The 10,556-nt window shown below is 41.8% G+C and overlaps 1 long non-coding RNA gene across 1 annotated transcript; it reads left to right on the forward strand.

The window, feature by feature from the left end:
• The first annotated feature begins 7,560 nt into the window (after positions 1 to 7,560).
• LOC141313319 (uncharacterized) lies at positions 7,561 to 9,097 on the forward strand. The gene is made up of 4 exons (XR_012349405.1): positions 7,561 to 7,764; positions 7,892 to 7,969; positions 8,054 to 8,287; positions 8,372 to 9,097. It is a non-coding gene; the product is annotated as an uncharacterized lncRNA (long non-coding RNA).
• Positions 9,098 to 10,556: the final 1,459 nt, after the last annotated feature.

Consider the following 10,556-nt stretch of genomic DNA (forward strand, 5'->3'; position numbering starts at 1 on the left):
GCATGTAGAACTCATTGTGGCCATTGTCTCCTGAAGCACTGGTCACTTGAAACTACCCCAACAAATAGCACTTACCAAATACAACAGACAAGTCAGTGCCATTGTGAGGGTACCGATGGTGACAGCTGTAGTAGTTGAAAATCTTGTCCATTTTGAAAATGTAAATTCTGTAGCATCAGAGGAGGTCATTTGCAGTCAGATACACCAGGAGCATGCGGCCTGTTGCAAGGATGGGCTGATCTGAGCAGTTTGGGTTACAGCACCCATTATAAGCGTGTTCTTGCCTCTTTGGCTTTCCTGTGCTAGCTGGCACTTGGGTACTTTTGAAAGGCTGTTATGCTTTGTTTGCTGCGTTAATATCTTTGGAACGCCTCATCGTTGAGGAGCATGGGTGGACTTTTCACACATTTGAAGCACGTTATGCAGATGTGACTCTCTTCATAGTTTCTGAATGTAGAAAAGACTAGAGTCCTTTTTTAGAAAGGACTGGATCAGACTAAGCAAAAAAACAAAGTGCCAGACAAAAACTTGGGGTAAAACAGCACCCTCAAGTGTTTACAATGGTTATGCTGCAGCAGCGATGGCAGCATGATGATAAAACACCCATGATGATAAAACACCAACAAGACTGCCCCAAAGAGAAGCACTTATTCCTACATAGAATCACAAATGCTTCCCTTTGTAGTTATCTGGAGGGTCTCCTTCAAATGAAACAGAACTGAATTAAAACCATGTGGACACAGGGGAGTCAGTCAGCAAACATTTACCCCAACTTGATAGCACTTTCTGCTTTGGTTGAAAAGAAAGATTCTAAAATTAGAGTAGACATCAGCCGGTTTGCAGTCCGGAGGGCAAGGATATGAAAAAGCAGGTAAAGAGGAGGATGCAAAATAGTGGCCAAATTTAGCCTTACCCGTTCAGCATTTAAAAGCTACAAATTGGGACGAACGTTATATGGGTGCAACACATTTTCAATAGCAGGAAAAGAAACTCAAATGAGGTGGAGCCCTGCCTGCAGTTCATTTCCTCATTAAAACTACCCCAAAGAGAAGCACTTATGAACATAGGACCAATCAATGCTGCCATTTGAAGTAATCTTAATGTGTGGAATACCGTGATTAAATGACCAACGCATGTAGAACTCATTGTGGCCATTGTCTCCTGAAGCACTGGTCACTTGAAACTACCCCAACAAATAGCACTTACCAAATACAACAGACAAGTCAGTGCCATTGTGAGGGTACCGATGGTGACAGCTGTAGTAGTTGAAAATCTTGTCCATTTTGAAAATGTAAATTCTGTAGCATCAGAGGAGGTCATTTGCAGTCAGATACACCAGGAGCATGCGGCCTGTTGCAAGGATGGGCTGATCTGAGCAGTTTGGGTTACAGCACCCATTATAAGCGTGTTCTTGCCTCTTTGGCTTTCCTGTGCTAGCTGGCACTTGGGTACTTTTGAAAGGCTGTTATGCTTTGTTTGCTGCGTTAATATCTTTGGAACGCCTCATCGTTGAGGAGCATGGGTGGACTTTTCACACATTTGAAGCACGTTATGCAGATGTGACTCTCTTCATAGTTTCTGAATGTAGAAAAGACTAGAGTCCTTTTTTAGAAAGGACTGGATCAGACTAAGCAAAAAAACAAAGTGCCAGACAAAAACTTGGGGTAAAACAGCACCCTCAAGTGTTTACAATGGTTATGCTGCAGCAGCGATGGCAGCATGATGATAAAACACCCATGATGATAAAACACCAACAAGACTGCCCCAAAGAGAAGCACTTATTCCTACATAGAATCACAAATGCTTCCCTTTGTAGTTATCTGGAGGGTCTCCTTCAAATGAAACAGAACTGAATTAAAACCATGTGGACACAGGGGAGTCAGTCAGCAAACATTTACCCCAACTTGATAGCACTTTCTGCTTTGGTTGAAAAGAAAGATTCTAAAATTAGAGTAGACATCAGCCGGTTTGCAGTCCGGAGGGCAAGGATATGAAAAAGCAGGTAAAGAGGAGGATGCAAAATAGTGGCCAAATTTAGCCTTACCCGTTCAGCATTTAAAAGCTACAAATTGGGACGAACGTTATATGGGTGCAACACATTTTCAATAGCAGGAAAAGAAACTCAAATGAGGTGGAGCCCTGTCTGCAGTTCATTTCCTCTATGAAGTACATTTTTTTGGAAGGCGTCCATTTCGGCGCTTGTTTGACGGTTCGTGGTCATGGGTTTGTGGACCCTGCGCGCCGACCCCCCAAAATTTTTGAGGGGGGCGCCGCTGGTGTCAATCTGACCGGGTCGGCCGGCGGGGCAGCACGGTAACGTCTGGGGGGGCTGGCCCCCTTAGGGGCCGCGCGGGGGCCCCCCAAAGTTTTGGGCCTAAAATTGCAGTTCTGTCTTTCGCCACAGAGTGGAGCACCACCGATCCCACTTTAGGTTTATTACATGGCCATTAAAACAAAGGGGTGGTGGACACTTTTTTGGTCCCACGAACCCACTATTTGTCCATTTGCCCATTATTTCTGCGGAACGGCCGCGGGACCGCCCGGGACCCCCTTCTCGGGCGCAAGCCCCGCCCCCAAGGTCCACGAACCCACTATTTGTCCATTTGCCCATTATTGTTACGGAACGCCCACGGAACCCCCCGGGACCCCCTCCCCGGCCACAGGCCCCGCCCCTAAGGTCCCACGAACCCACTATTTGTCCATTTGCCCATTATTGTTACGGAACGTCCGCGGATCCCCCCGGGACCCCCTCCCCGGTCACGAGCCCCGCCCCCAAGGTCCCACGAACCCACTATTTGTCCATTTGCCCATTATTGTTACGGAACGTCCGCGGATCCCCCCGGGACCCCCTCCCCGGTCACGAGCCCCGCCCCCAAGGTCCCACGAACCCACTATTTGTCCATTTGCCCATTATTGTTACGGAACGTCCGCGGAACCCCCCGGGACCCCCTCCCCGGCCACGAGCCCCGCCCCTAAGGTCCCACGAACCCACTATTTGTCCATTTGCCCATTATTGTTACGGAACGTCCGCGGAACCCCCCGGGACCCCCTCCCCGGCCACGAGCCCCGCCCCTAAGGTCCCACGAACCCACTATTTGTCCATTTGCCCATTATTGTTACGGAACGTCCGCGGAACCCCCCTGGACCCCCTCCCCGGTCACGAGCCCCGCCCCCAAGGTCCCACGAACCCACTATTTGTCCATTTGCCCATTATTGTTACGGAACGTCCGCGGAACCCTCCGGGACCCCCTCCCCGGTCACGAGCCCCGCCCCCAAGGTCCCACGAACCCACTATTTGTCCATTTGCCCATTACGGTCACGGAAAGACCCCGGAGCACTTCGGAACAACTCCCCCTCCACATTGCCACAGCCCCCCGGTCCCACGAACCCACTATTTGTCCATTTGCCCATTACGGTCACGGAAAGACCCCGGAACACTCCGGAACAAATCCCCCTCCACATTGCCACAGCCCCCCGGTCCCACGAACCCACTATTTGTCCATTTGCCCATTACAGTCACGGAAAGACCCCGGAACACTCCGGAACAACTCCCCCTCCACATTGCCACAGCCCCCCCCCCCGGTCCCACGAACCCACTATTGGTCCATTTGCCCATTATGGTCACGGAGAGACCCCGGAACACTCCGGAACAACTCCCCTGCACATTTCCACAGCCCACAGACCCACTATTTGTCCATTTGCCCATTGTAGTGATGGAATTAAACCTTGACCCTTAAAATATTAGTGGACACTCATCCCTTTAACCTACTACAGAGTCCCATAGAATACATTGCAAGTGGGATGTGTGTCCATTTACAATGTAATAAATAGCCAATTCCATTGAATACATTGCAAGTGGGATTTGAGTCCATTTCCAATGTAAAAAATAGCCAATTCCATTGAATACATTGCAAGTGGGATGTGTGTCCATTTCCAATGTATTAAACAGCCAATCCCATTGAATACATTGCAAGTGGGATGTGTGTCCATTTCCAATGTAATAAACAGCCATTCCCATTGAATACATTGCAAGTGGGATGTGTGTCCATTTCCAATGTATTAAACAGCCCATCCCATTGCATACATTACAAGTGGGATCTGTGTCCATTTCCAATGTAATAAATAGGCCAATTCAATTGAATACATTGCAAGTGGGATGTGTGTCCATTTCCAACACGGTCTCACCCCTATTCGTCACATACTGCCGTTTGGTCATTTTCCCCTCACGTCCATAAGCTGACGTTGAGGGTACCCCCTCTTCGTCGCGTGGCACCGTAGAGGGTCATCCGATAGATTTGAATGCAAATCCCTCATCTTTGGATTTTGACGAAAGGGGGTTAGGCATCCAGATGAGAGCAGTTGCGTACAAATACCACGCAGAATCTTCTACGGCAATTACGTCACCAGCGAGGCTCAGTTCGACCAGTTCACCTGATACGTGGTGTACACCTTCAAGCAGGTAAGTGACCGCAACAATCTTTTCATTATTTTAATTATTTCACTGTTTCTGCATCACTTGCATGGGGTCATGTGTTAAAACGGAAGCTTAGTGGAACAGTTAGCGCGGCTGCTAAGTTAGCCTACGATTGACATTAGCCGAATGCTAACTTCTAACTCGTGCAGTTTGAAATCGATACATAAATAAAACTGTTTTTAATCATATTCACGTGGCTGAAATCAGCTCTACAAATCAACCAGCCTAGTATCGCGTATCATGTAAAAAGTCCGCTCATTTACCATATTTTTACCATAGTAACGTTCACTGTTGCTCGACAATGTCATGTAAATGCACACTAACCACTAGCTTACTATGGTTTTACCACTGTAACTGTAGTCTTACTGTGGTATTTGTAGTATAAGCACACTAACCACTAGCTTACTATGGTTTTACCACTGTAACCGTAGTTTTACTGTGGTATTTGTAGTATAAGCACACTAACCACTAGCTTACTATGGTTTTACCACTGTAACCGTAGTTTTACTGTGGTATTTGTAGTATAAGCACACTAACCACAAAGCTTACTATGGTTTTACCACTGTAACCGTAGTTTTACTGTGGTATTTGTAGTATAAGCACACTAACCACTAGCTTACTATGGTTTTACCACTGTAACCGTAGTTTTACTGTGGTATTTGTAGTATAAGCACACTAACCACTAGCTTACTATGGTTTTACCACTGTAACCGTAGTTTTACTGTGGTATTTGTAGTATAAGCACACTAACCACTAGCTTACTATGGTTTTACCACTGTAACAGTAGTTTTACTGTGGTATTTGTAGTATAAGCACACTAACCACAAAGCTTACTATGGTTTTACCACTGTAACTGTAGTCTTACTGTGGTATTTGTAGTATAAGCACACTAACCACTAGCTTACTATGGTTTTACCACTGTAACCGTAGTTTTACTGTGGTATTTGTAGTATAAGCACACTAACCACTAGCTTACTATGGTTTTACCACTGTAACCGTAGTTTTACTGTGGTATTTGTAGTATAAGCACACTAACCACAAAGCTTACTATGGTTTTACCACTGTAACCGTAGTTTTACTGTGGTATTTGTAGTATAAGCACACTAACCACTAGCTTACTATGGTTTTACCACTGTAACCGTAGTTTTACTGTGGTATTTGTAGTAGGCTATAAGCACACTAACCACAAAGCTTACTATGGTTTTACCACTGTAACTGTAGTTTTACTGTGGTATTTGTAGTATAAGCACACTAACCACAAAGCTTACTATGGTTTTTTGATTTTACGGTATACTATTTGTAAAGCACAGTAACCACAATGCTTACCACACTTTTAAAAAGTTTTTGTGAAGTAATTGTAATTCAGTATTTTTTTTTTCTGTCTTGCAGTTATGTCAGATCACCTACTCCAGGAGCTCTTTTAAGTAGGGATGCACCGATCCGTATCGGCCGATCACTTGCGCGTTTTGTCAGTAAAGCCGGTTCTGTAATCAGCGGTAAATGCCATCAGGTGCTTGATTTCACGTTGAGCTGTATATACTACACACAGCCGTTGTTCACTGACGAGCTGCGCACATTCACACTGATAATGAACATTGATTTGCGCAGCTCGTCGGTAAACAACGGCTGTGTGTAGTATATACGGCTCAACGTGAAATCACGCACCTGATGGCATTTACCGCTGATTACAGAACCGGCTTTATTGACAAAACGCGCAAGCATGATCGGCCGATTCGTATCGGTGCATCCCTACTTTTAAGAAGCCATCTCTGGTAAAAGCCATCACTGTATGAACTGTAATCCATAATTAATCTACACATAGTTTTTCTCTCTCTCTTTCTGTGATTTATCATGACATTTTTAAAATCTCATAATTTTGACCAATTCTGTCAGAAAGCTGCTAGAATTAACAGGGAACTTGAACTCAAAGCTCCCAATGCTGATCTTGAAGAAGCTGTCAAAGAGGCTAAACAAGTCCTTCAATGATTCAATCTTTCACAGTAATGTTGAAGACATTTAGCTATAACTGATTTGCTTTAATCAACGCATCCTTATTTTAGGTGTTAATAATAACTTTCCTTACAGCCCTTCCTCTCAAATATTTTGGTCACAGATTTTGTTTAGCACATTGTCTCAACATGTGTGTATTTCTCTTTGTTTCAGGGTAAAGGGAAGACCAAAGGAAGGCCTGTCATGGGATTTGAATTGGGCCATGTTGTGCATTTATGGAAAAGACCAAAAGCAAAGGCAAACATTCCAATGGTATGTCAATGTTGGTCTGAGCACCTTGACTGAACTGTACTGTAGTTAAATTGTGCAGCATCTTTACATACCCTACAGCCCCATCAGAAAGAACAACCAACAAAGTGTCATGTCAAAATATTAATAACTAATACAATTTACCAAGCCTTGCATGTCTACTGATTTTTATTTTATTTTTTTCTCTTCTAGTCAACACTCACTCCTATCTCTAACTTGTCATGTGAGAAATCAGACCTTCAGTTAATTTGGCCAAATCAGATCACTTAAAGCTGTTCACACCAAGAGCAAGAATTATAATGACTAACACACTAACAGAAAATAACATTTTTTTTTTTTTATTATAAGCGTGTGCTGCAGTTATGTTGTCTGCATTTAAATGCTCAGGCTATTTATAGTGTGGTGGATTTTGATTGGCTGTCAATGTTTTGGAATCTGGAAAAATCTGTTCTGAAAGAGATTCCAACCATATTGTTTCTGTGTCATTTTATGTCAAATAGCTGTGGTGTGGACTCATCCTTGGTGTGAAGAGGCCTTTAAACTGCTTACCACAAAACCATCAGCAGGTAATTATATTTCATTTTAGTTTGCTGTTAAATAATTGTTTTTTTTTTCTAATGCTGCTTTCTTCTCATTTTGTTAAACTTACACAATTCTGCCTATTTCTCTTCATCTTATTTCTTTACTCCCTCACTTAACACATTATTTTGTGCTCTGTTGAAAAATAGAAGCTTAGAGTTTGCAAGATGGCCTTTTCTCAGACTCTGAATAGAAATGTGTACAGATGAACTCAGGAGCCTGCTAGAGTTGCCAGGGAACTTGAGCTTGAAGTATATAATTATAACTGCTTAATTTATGTTTAAACAACAATAATAATTAAAAATTGGGTCAATAAATATTGTATTGTTTTAAAGCTGAAGACCAAAAAATGCAAAGAAAATCAGTCCCAGCAAGCCAGTCCTGATGAATGAGGAATGAACATGGTCTTCTTGTGCCCAAACACAGAGCTGAAAAGTTGCACATTTCCACTGGTATGTATGTATGCAATACATCAAGCAATGTAGTTACATGGGCTAGGGTTATATGGGGTATAGCAATTGATGTTAATCTCTCAAAAGACAGCAGTTACCATTTTCACATGCACTTCTTTTTTTATAGCTCCTAGAATTGGCATATCAACTGTGCTATCATCTCCAATTCCATTATCTGGAATTTGGGCAGGATTGGCCAAATATGGTGAGTACTGACACCTGCACCTATTCATCAACACTATTTCTCTGGAAATATTGTTGACTTATTGTTTTGTCTGTTTGTTTGAAGGAGGATGAAGGCAGTTGACGATATCAATTCAATGGCCACCAGATGCAGCATTGCAGCCTGAAACCACCAGTTAACTGCGATGAAGACTGCATTCCTGAACAACTCTACTGTGACAGCTCAGATGTTACGGTCCATAAAAGTAAACTTCACTGTTTACTCAGTTGTTTCAACTGAACAACTGCAAAATAGTTGTGAAGGGATCCTTTTGGCCCATATCTCCAACAAGAATCAATGGTAAGTCCAATGCAACAATTAAAAATAAAAATATATATTGTTTATTGATTTACAACACCCTAAATACATGTTATGTCCCTCCAGGATATTTACATCAGTTGGTGTGTGAGGAAAGCACAGAGGACCATCAGAGACTCCAGCCACCAGAGCCATGGATTACTCTCATCGTTACCATCAGGCAGAAGTTATTGCAGAACCTGCACCAGCAGACACATTTTTCCACAGGCAATTAGACTGCACTGAACTTGTACCAGAAACAATACACAGCACATCAAGCTCATATGCACAGCACTCTAATAGATGCACTGTCTGGACTCTAACTCACTATTCTGCACCATGACATTCTGTTTGCACTAATTCATTCCACACTGCGCTGCAAAGGTATGCGTACTGTGATTGTTTTAATTTCATGATCTCTGTATAGCATACTATTTACCATATTGTTCTCTACCTGTATTGAGTCCCTTATATGTGTGTTGCCTATATATTGAACATTTGTTGTCTTTACTGTCATGCTGCAGTTTGCACAAAAAAATGTCACCGCCTGTACACTTATGATCATGGTATTGTGAAAATAAAGTGATATGATTTGAATTGGTCACATGTCTTTTGTCCGTCAGTTGTACTGTAGTGTGATGAATAACAACCGAAATTGTTCATGACATGGAAGGGGATTATTAAGATAGGGATATGGATAAGCAAGAGGAAGAAAACCAAGAGAGCTCTGATGATGAGCAGGAAACTGAATGTGATTCTATGATGCTGAAGACATTTAACCATGCATGCATTTGGGAGGCTTCATCTGGTTAAAATAACATGGTTTTAACATAACGCATTTTTATTTCTCTTGAATATCATTTGTCTTAATATGTTACTGTATCTGTCTTAGTGATGTATTGGATAATAACGTATGGTAAATATTCTTTATTAGGAATGGTGTTTGGTAAATACACCGTTTAGTTAACAATACACATAATTACCATGAGTGTTTTAATTAAGATGTGACATTTGGTCATATTAATGACCTTCATTACATGAAGGGAAGGCTGAAAGATTTATTAGAAGAGACTGCATGGACTATATTGCTACAGGCACTTTATGCACAGCTGAGGGTGATGGACCAGGGAAAGATCAACATGAATCCTGTACTGTATAATAAATAAGATGAGCATGCACATTACTGATGTTTTGCAAAGATGGACAAAGGACAAAGATGAGGAATATTTGACAAAGATACAAATGATGTCTTTTATATTATGATCCTTTGCATTGAATGAATTGTATGGCTTTTGCATAAACCACACTGTCTGTACCTTTTCTTACTGAATGACACACTGACATTGTGTGATAGTACAAAGAAGTGTCACAATATGTATTGGTTGTTTAAACTGGTGTCTTAATTTCCTGTCATCACTGTGTTCTTGCTCCTGATCTAATGAAATAAATGGAGCGCAATTCAAATAGGAAATGTCTATTCTTATTCTAAGATAACTATGACTTGCAACTTACATATTGGCAAATTGTTGAAAAGACAATCTAAAAAATGTGACTCAGCACAGTGTGTTGTCCATGATGAGAATAGATTTGTGTTTTAACTGCCCTTCCATCTCCAGGGGCCCAGTAGAGTCCCATGGAAGAGCAAAAAAATGAACATTTCAAATGGCTGTAAATCAGTGTCTGATTATAATGTCAAAGAGAAAATTGGCAGGACAACTACTTATGCTATGTTAATTACATAATGTTGGACACAGTTTTCAAACATACATGGAAATGTGGTATAAAGGTGTTTTAAAAAGTGATCTTAGTAAAAAAACAAATTTCAGCCTGCCTCTTAAATATGTCATAGATATTTACACAATGAACATGTTTAGATAAACCTTTGTTCAAAAAACATTGCATTTTCCACTATTTTAATATTAAACATTTTAAACTACATTACCCACAAACCTCTTCCATTCTATCTATAGAACACGAAAAAATGGCGCTGTTATTTGTAGTTTAAGATCTGCTTAGGGTTAGGGTTAGGATCTCTGTAAATTAGGAAGTTCTCACAACATAGCAACACTTCGTTGTTAACTGAAGGTATTACTGATGTAATAATAAGAGCAACACGGACTTTGCAACATTAAGCGTTGTTTTTCATTTGGATTAAAAGATAGTCCAATCACAGCGAGTTCCAAATGGCAACCCAATTGAACAGAGTCGTCTCACTTACTTGTCCACATATGGTCATTTATAACAGGTTCTTCCCGGTTCTTGTGGCAAATAC

This window comes from Garra rufa, unplaced genomic scaffold (assembly GCF_049309525.1).
Source record: "Garra rufa unplaced genomic scaffold, GarRuf1.0 hap1_unplaced_006, whole genome shotgun sequence".
NCBI classification, from domain to species: Eukaryota; Metazoa; Chordata; class Actinopteri; order Cypriniformes; family Cyprinidae; genus Garra; species Garra rufa.